Genomic DNA, 8899 nt, shown 5'->3' with positions numbered 1-8899 from the left:
ATAAGTTGTCATCCGCGTGAATAAATGTGACGGAAAGGATGAAAGAGAGATTCTGACTAAACACTGGGGATGTTCAAAAGTTGTTTTCACACAGGCTTGAATTCAATCCACTCTGATGCCTGTAGCTCTTCTCCAAAAATCAGGCTCCCTGAGGTCTCTCAAATTATCTTTCATGGGGCTGCAACTCTTCCCCATAACCATCCATATGAAGGAAGTTTGCAGAGGAGAAACCTGTGCAGGCCTTGGGGACAGCTGAGTAAGGGAGCTGAGCTCAAGGCTGATCAAATGCTATGGTGCCTAGGACTGTATATGGGGAAAGAGTTTGAGAGCTTGAACGTTAACATTACTACTGAGGTTTCAAGAATCAAACAGGAAAGTCTGGGCTCAGTGGATGAAAGGGGCAGGGATTTTATGGAGGTCCAAGTGTGTGTATCAGCCTGTGCACATATATACATGTATATGTGTACATCGCTTGTCTTTGCCTTAATATGCATAACTCAACATAAATGCACTTTCTGATGTGTACATATGAAAAAATCTACAGGAATATACCTACCAAAAGAGGGATTTGTTGATGTAAACATACATGCTAACGCTCATATGTATATAGAGACAGAGTATGTACGCATTTACTAAATATGTAGGCATTTGCTAAAATTGGGCTTCCCAGGTGGTGCTAGTAATAAAGAATTCAGGTGACATAAGAGATGCAGGTTTGATCCCTGGGTCAGGAAGATCTTCTGGACTAGGGCATGGCAACCCACTTCAGTATTCTTGCCTGGGGAATACCATGGACAGAGGAGCCTGGCGGGCTACAGTCCATTGGGTCGCAAACAGTAAAGCATGACTGAAGCAAATTAACATGCACATGTGTCCTAATATTGGCCTGATGGCAACCCATGACCTCACTCACCTAGGTTAACAACAGCTTATGAAGAGTCCCTCTTCTAACACATGTGCCTCCGCTGTTTCATCCATTCATTCAGCCAATGTTTATCTCATCCTGTGTTGTGCCATGTACTGGGCCGGACACTGATGGTCCTCGACCTCAGGTAACTTACAATCTAGACCTGGATCCAAGTAAGGAGAGTGTTCAGGAAAGCAGGAGGACAGATGTATTCATGGGGGCTAAGGGGGGGGTCTGCGGAGGGCTTGGTTAATTCCGGAGTGGGAAAGGGAAGCCCTCAGTAAAGGATCCACAGAAGAGGAGGCCATTGAGCCAAGGCTTGAACAGATATTCAGCAGGTGGGCAGCTTTAGGAAAAGGTGTTTCAGTGACAGGAAATGTCCCAACTGGTCTCCCTAACTCCTCCCTTGCCAGCCGCTCCTCCAGAGGGCTTCCCCACAAAAGCAGCCAGCCTCAGATAGTGTTAGTCACTCAGTCATGTTGGATCCTTTACGACCCCATAGACTGTGGCCCACTAGGCTCCTCTGTCCGTGCAATTCTCCAGGCAAGAATACTGGAGTGGATAGCTATTCCCTTCTGCAGGGGATCTTCCTGACCCAGGGATTGAACCCGGGTCTTCTGCATTGCAGGCTGATTCTTCACCATCTGAGCCAGTGGGGAAGCAGAATCATGCCTTTCCCATGGCTTTCCGTATCACTCAGAGTGAAATCCTGAGTGCTTAGTGGGCCCTGAGTGACAGAAGTGCTGTGTGTAAAGTAGCCTCCGGTGACCTCCCTGATTTCAAGTTCCTTCCCTGCAAGTGCTTCCTTTTGGTTCCACAAAGATGCTGAGCTGAGCACAGGCTCATCTCAGGGCTGCTGCTTTCCCCTCAGCCTGAAGCCTCTCCCCCTAGGTACACGCGTGACTTACTCCTTCTCTTGATTCAAGTCTTTGCTCAAAAGTCACTTTTTTGGAAAGGCCTCCCCCACAGTCTATCTTAAATAGCCCCCTTGTCATGCTGTCCTCTCACCTCAAAAAATTTCAGCACTTACCACCTCCATTATTTCATACATTTGTTCAGCATCTCCTTTTCCACTAGGCTATAAACTTCATGAGAATGGAGCATGAGAAGATCTGGTTTTGCTCTGGCAGCCACTATGTTCTGAGGAGTGCCTGGCTCAGAGGCACTCACTACATACAGATCTTAGGTAGATCACAGTGGCAGGCAGTGAGGAGAGTGGATCGGGCTGGGCCAAGATACAAGGTGGCGAGACCAGTTAGGCACCCGCTGGAAGAGCTTTGGTGGAGATTAAGGATGAGGGCAGCCTGATGGAGAACATCAGGAGTGGAGGCGGAAAAAGGGAGATACAGTGTACAAACACACGCATGCACGCACACATAGGCCCACGTGTGCGCACGTATTATAGTTTAGCCAGTCACATCTACTGCCTTAGTCAAAGAAAGCTAAGGAAGAAAGTAAAAATGTCTCTATATGTTAATATGGTATGGATGCCATGAGCACCGAGTGACAAGTTGGACACCCTCCAGCTAACCCTGGCTGATGCTCTGCACACATCCGCCTACCTCTGTCAACCAGGCTCAAAGGACTGCCAGGCAGGTTCCATTTGGTCAGTGATGCAGGGCTTCTGCCTCAGCAAACAAGGGTAGGGTCCTGGGTCCTGAGCAGTGGAAAGGGTCTTCAGAAGTCAGAGTCACAGAGACTTCAAGACTAGTGGGGGAGGCACGTGGACCCTGAGGGGGTGCTCAGAGGCAGCGACCTTTGGCTGGGCCCAGACTTCCTGAGGCCAGATGTGGTGGGAGGCAGGACAGCGTCCTCAGAGGGCAGCCACCGGGCAGCCTCGTCTTTCCCCGCACCCCCTCCTCTCCCTGCTCCTCTCTGGTCCTTTTTCCTAGTGGGGGGCTGCCGTGACTGCAAGTATGGACTTCGGAGTGAGTGGTTCCCCCCTGCCCCAGGGGGTGTGAGTTCAGGGATAGGGGACACCCAAGGAATGGAGACCCAGTTTCTAGAGGACAGACTGGGGGTTTGGTGGTAGGGGAGGAATCTCTCTGAGAGTCTCAGCTTGCACGGAGACTTGAACTTGCGTTGCAGAAGGAGGCACTGAGGTTAGCCCTCGGGCAGGACCATTCTGCGTCTAGGGTGACGGGAACTTAGTGGCTGGGGGAAGCTTGGAGGCCGGCCGGTGAGAAACGGAGCAAGGGGTGGGAGCCGGGGGTCAGCCCCTCCGGCGCCGCCCCCTGACTCCCAGGGGCCGGGGGTGGGCGGGGATGAAGGCCTCAAGTCCTCTTTGAGAGCTCCTCCCCGAGACGCCCAAGCCTGCATCTGGGGTTGCTTCCTTTCCAAGAGCTAGAGCCCCGTCGGGGTTCTGGGGTGTGTGACGGGGGCCTTCTGCCAATCTCCGCTCGCCTCCGGACCAGGGGCGGGGGCGCTGCCGCCGCTCCCCTCCCACCTGGGCTCTGAGCGTGGGGGTTGGGCCGAGACAGCCGCCAGAGCCGCCCACCTGCCCGCGGTGTCATGGCAACGACTCTGCCCACGTGGACGTTGAAGAAAGGGAGGAGAAGAGAGGCGAGGAGGCACCACAGAGACAGGAGGACGGGAGGGGGCTCCTCCTGGTCCTGCGTGCCTGAGGCCCCCCCACCCCGCTGGGCCCAGGGCCCCCAGGGCAGGGTGAGACTTGTGCTCCCGGCCTGGCCTCAGAGGGTGCGTGTCCTTGGGCGTCCTGAGTGATGATGACCTTGGCCTCCTATACCGGGGGCCCCAGTGGGGTCCTGGGAGGGGGGGGGGCTCTGGCAGGTGCCGACCTCTCCTTCTCGCCCCGCCCCACAAGGGATGGTGCCTGGGGCTGAGGGGATGAGAGCCCGACCTACTTCTCCATTTTCTCCCTATTTTTCAAAAGGAAAATGACCCACTTTTCAGCCAATCAGACTGGGGCCTGTTCCCAGGCTCGTTCCCTGAGCCCCCCTGCCCAGGCCTCTGCTCCTTCCTCAGCCTGTTAGTCACGTGCTGGCCCCTCTTCCTGAGGGAAGCAGGCCGCACCTGTGTGGAGGGCCCTTCCCCGCCCTCTGCACCAGGCTGGGGAAGGGCCTCTTCCAGGGGTGGCCAGGGCCTGGCTGATTCTGCGTCAGCACCCCTTTGGGCAGTCGATCGCCATGCATGACGGTGGTCCTGGGCACTTTGAATATTCTGCCCCCATCCCCTTACCCTCCGAAGACCCACACCCTGGGGAGACAGGAAGGGCTCTGGGGCTGGTGGAGGAGGACCCTACCCCAGCTCTCATTCTGTGTGAGTGGGTGCTGGTGGGCCATCTTCCCAAGCTGCTCCATTTGCACGTGGAAAAGGAGGACTGGCAGCCCTGGAGAACCATGGCTGCTTGTCTGCCTTCCAAAGAACCCTCCTAGAGGGTTCTGTCTAGGCCTCTCTTTCCAAGCCCCTCCTCCTCTCTAGAATATTGGTCTGGGCCTGAGAGCCCCCTCCCTCCCTCAGCTATATTGGCTTGGGCTGGCTTGGGGGGTGATTAGGGATTTAATTATTTAGTTTCTCCAGCTCAGTAGATTAATTCCATCCATCACAGGCAGGCTGAGCCATCTCCCCATCTTAGGGCTGCCTGGCCAACCCCAGAGGGAGGCAGCATCATTGCTCACCTGGGCCCAGTATTAGATCTGGGAACAATGGATAAAGTTCTTGTTGGGGGAGGATTTGATGTATGACATTGAGCAGACGTGGGTGCTTAAGCGATGTGAGATGAACTTGGGTATCCGTTGTATGGGGCTAAACATGTGAACATGTATGTGAGATTTTGTGTCTGTGTGCATGAAAATGCACATGTGTAAACCCTTGTGGGAACAAGTCTGTATGTATGTGTGCACATTATGTGATGGTGACTAGTTATTTGAGGACAAATGCCTTGTGAGTTGTGCTGGATGAGTCTGCATGGCTGTGTAAGCTGCCTCTGGAGAACACACGTGTTAAATTGTGAATAAACATTCTTGGGACGGACCATGGATGCCCATGTGCAAGGGAGGGATGGCAAGGGTGGAGGTTTCCTGAGGCTGAGTGATGAGTCAGGGCACACTGGGAGTCCACTGGGTGATCTCATCAGACCAGTTTGGTCAGAGAGATGCTCCTCCAGACGTGCCAGGGCTTGATCTCCTAGTGGTTGAGAGTGTCAGGCCAGGACTAGATCCATATTCAAATCCTCTACCACCTGTGTGACTGGGCAGTTTTTACATTTCTCAGCCTCAATCTCTTCATCTGTAAAATGGGAGTAATAATGGCACCTACTGCAAAGGATGGTTTTGAGAACTACTCAAAAAAGTACACTTAGCACTTGACACAGTGCCTGCTCAGTTGTAGGCATTCAGTGAGCTGAGCCTTAGGCTTTAGAGTTGAAAGGTACCAGAGGTTGTGTGATCTGAAATGTGTTCTGTGCTTGAAGGCATCCTACACCATCCTCCAAGGTAGTTCTCCAATCTCAGCTTATATGCCTCCCTGGACAGGATACTCGCAGCTCTTCAGGAAACCCACATCGCACTGGACCAGCCCTGCCTACTGCAGAGTTCTGGTCCAGCTTCAGGGAGTCATTTCCCTCATGCCTTCTCCCATTTCTCACCCTATTTCTATGCCCCGGCAGATGGGTACTACTTCTCGATGGCTCAATTCCTAACCTGAACTTATTGAGCATCTAGTCTGTGCCAGGTTTTGTTTATACAGAGATAAAGCAGATGGATCCTGGTTTTCAAGGAGCTCACACGCTGCAAACACACTTGTACCTACTGTGTTGAAGTATGGGACCTTAGAGAAGGCAGCGACTGCTATGCCCCGGGGTCGATGCGGTGGGCAAGCTTAGGTGAGGTTTCTTGGAAGAGAGGATGCCGAACTGCGTTGGAGGCAAAGGTGGGGGGACAGGCTTTTCATATGGAAGAATCCTGCAGTCTGTGCTGGCTCTTCTCCCCATTCTCTCTCCTGGTTCCTGCTAAGCCCTGCAATCTAGAGAAGAGAGCAGGGGGTTAAGATACTCTGGATGCTGGGGAAGGACCAGGCAGAGCTGAGGGGTGAGAGGTGCCACCTCCTGAACCTGGCTGTTAACCAACCAACCAGCCCTCATGGGACCCAGCTCTGTGCTTGACTCCTCTGTGGGAGAGGCCTGGAGAAGACAGCAGGCAGCCCCTGTCCCAGCTCACATAGAGAGCCTACAGGATGGCGTGCTAACCCAGGAGGCAGGCTTCATGAGGGAAGAAGACCTGGGGGCCAGGGAGTAGGACAGGTCTGACCTGGCTGAGAAACTGCTGCCCAGTGGACCCTTGCCATAGACCGAAGATTCTGCCTGTTGTTTTCTGATAGCAGGCTCAAGGCTGGCAGCATTCTGGAGCCCAGGGCAGCAACAGCTCAAGTCCCACCAAACACATACAATAAAAGAAGGCACTAAGGTGCTGAAGTCAGAAGTCATGTTTCCAACATGTGGAAACGTGTGCTAGTTGCCTTGGACAGATCAACTTGGGTACTCATTGCTGCAACTTAGGAGGTAGGTTTTGTTATCTCTGCTTTACAGATGACAGAATTGAGACTCATGGTCATGCAGGTAGGCTGAGAGAAAATGGTTGGAAGCAGATGATGGTCTTTGCAATATCCAGCAAAACGTCACTGGACTTTCCCTCCGAGATCCTTGGAGCTGGAATAGAGACCACTAGCCCTGGACGGAGGAGCCTGGTGGGCTGCAGTCCATGGGGTCGCTAAGAGTTAGACATGACTGAGCAACTTCACTTTCACTTTCCACTTTCATGCATTGGATAAGGAAATGGCAACCCACTCCAGTGTTCTTGCCTGGAGAATCCCAGGGACAGGGGAGCCTGGTGGGCTGCCGTCTATGGGGTCGCAGAGAGTCGGACACGACTGAAGTGACTTAGCAGCAGCAGCAGCAGCAGCAGCCCTGACTGCAGGGATTGGTGGGGTCTACAGATCAAGGGCCTCTAGTTCCCTCAGATGCCATCATCTTTGACCACTGGGGCTGCTCCGCTGTCTTCAGCATCTCCAGGGGTGGAAGGTCTTCAAAAAGAACCCAGGCAAACAGAAGGTCCTGGGTGAAACATGAAACAAATGAGTTTTCAGTTTTGGACCTCTGATCCAGATCTGAGTCAGGTGTGGCTCCAGCCTCTGCCGGAGGCTGAGAAATCCTCTCAAAGGCCCTGTTTCCAGATCTCACTGGTTCTTGCAGTTTCTCCCTGGTTGTCAGGAGCTAACCCTCAGCGCTGCGCTGTTTTATCTGCATGACCTTAATACTCATGACATCGTGGTGAGAAGGGACCTATGCTCGCTCCCATTTGAAAAGTGAAGACACTGAACTAGAGGGAGAGGCCCAGAGACTTCCTTAAGGCTTCACGTCTAGTAACTGGTGGACCCGGGAGGCCCAGGACCCACAGTCTCTCTCGCTAGCTATCCCTGACCAGGCTCCTATAGGAGTATAATCCTGGTGGTCTGTCTCTCAGTGGTGGACTGGGATGTCTTCCCCAAAACAGGCAGGTAGGAGGGGGAGCACGGGCAGGCAGACCCTCCTGAGGACTGATCAGTTGACAAAAAAGGAAGAATGGGCCCAAAGCAGTTGACCATGGCTGCGGCTAGGGGGTGAGGCGTGAGACTGAGCAGCCTGAACTGTATCGCTTATTGCCTTTGACAGCCCTGAAAAAGCCTGAACTTTGCTTCTGGCACCTCTTGGCCACATGGCCTCTGTTGGGAGAAGAGCTGGAGCCCAGATTGTCTGGAGGAAGAGAGCTATTTGGGGCTGGGAGATTCCCCTCCTTGTGGTCTCTCCCCCTACTCGGCAGTGTTGGGAGGGTAACTTCCCCCGCTCCATTCCTCTTCCCCCTCACTGCCTTCTTTGAAGGCAAAGGGGCACATCTGGAGAGCCCCAGATGTGGCTGAAAAAGGACTATGAGAGGGGCTAGATAAACATGATGAACAGGTCTGGATTTGGTGGTGGGATTTCTAATACCACACCCTCCAGGGGCTCTCCAGAGCCCTTAGGGGGAAAGGAGTAGAGGTCCTGTCTGTGGGCTGTTGGGCACAGGGGCAGAGTGGAAAGTGACATGCAGCCATACACTTGATACTTTCTGAACACCTGTTCATGCTAGGATTGTTCTAGACACTCAGAATACCACTGCACGTGACAGACATAGTCCCTGCCCCCCTGGGGCTTATATCCTGCAATGGGGAGACATACTATAAACATGGACTAGATAAAGAAAATAATTTCAAAGAGCGATAGCCCTATGAAGGCAATGAAAACAGGTGATGTGGAGCGTTCCTGGGGGAGGGAGCTCGACTTCAGCTAGTGAGTGGTCAGGGAAGGCTTCTCTGAGCTGAGACCCGAAAGATCAGACAGAGGAAGCCATGGGAATATCTGGGGCAGAGTGTTCCAGCAGAGAGAACATCAAGTATAAAGCCCCCTGAGGTGGGATTTTCAAAGAGATTATAGGTAGTATGGGTTATTCACAGGCTGGGCACCGTCCAATGGGTCAGTAGATGGATTTAGCCTTTGGATCTTCCTGTGTCACAAGTGTTTTGGAGCAGTAAGCCCATTTTCTGTAAAATTCCTACCCTAAACCCCCAGGAGGAGTTCATTAAATAAAGTAATAAAAGTGAATGAAAAAGATCCCAGCCCTTCCTCCTATTCTGTTCACCCTTCCTTCTTTCCACTTTTTGGGGCAGTGAGGGGAAAATGTTTTTCTCGGGTCCGAAGGGTGGCGGTTGGGCAGAAGGCATGCAGAGTCTTCAGCGACAAATCTGGGTAGTGAGGTTAAGAGAGGCCAGGGGTGAGGAAACCAGCCCAGCGGCAGAGATCCTGCCCAAGAGAGCTGAACAAAGCCAGTGCTGAAGTGGTCAGGGGGCTCAGGCAGCCCTGGATGCAGGAGAAGGTGGGGGCCGGAGGAAGAAGGCCCGTCAGTGAGCGTGGTCAGAGGCTCTGTGTCAGGACTCCCCGGTAGCTGGCCTCTTCACAGTGGA

The sequence above is a fragment of the Moschus berezovskii genome, chromosome 4 (assembly GCF_049115385.1).
Source record: "Moschus berezovskii isolate FMDL1 chromosome 4, NW_MosBer_1.0, whole genome shotgun sequence".
Lineage (NCBI taxonomy): Eukaryota > Metazoa > Chordata > Mammalia > Artiodactyla > Moschidae > Moschus > Moschus berezovskii.
The sequence above is the reverse complement of the archived record's forward strand: the minus strand, read 5'-3'. Positions refer to the sequence as shown.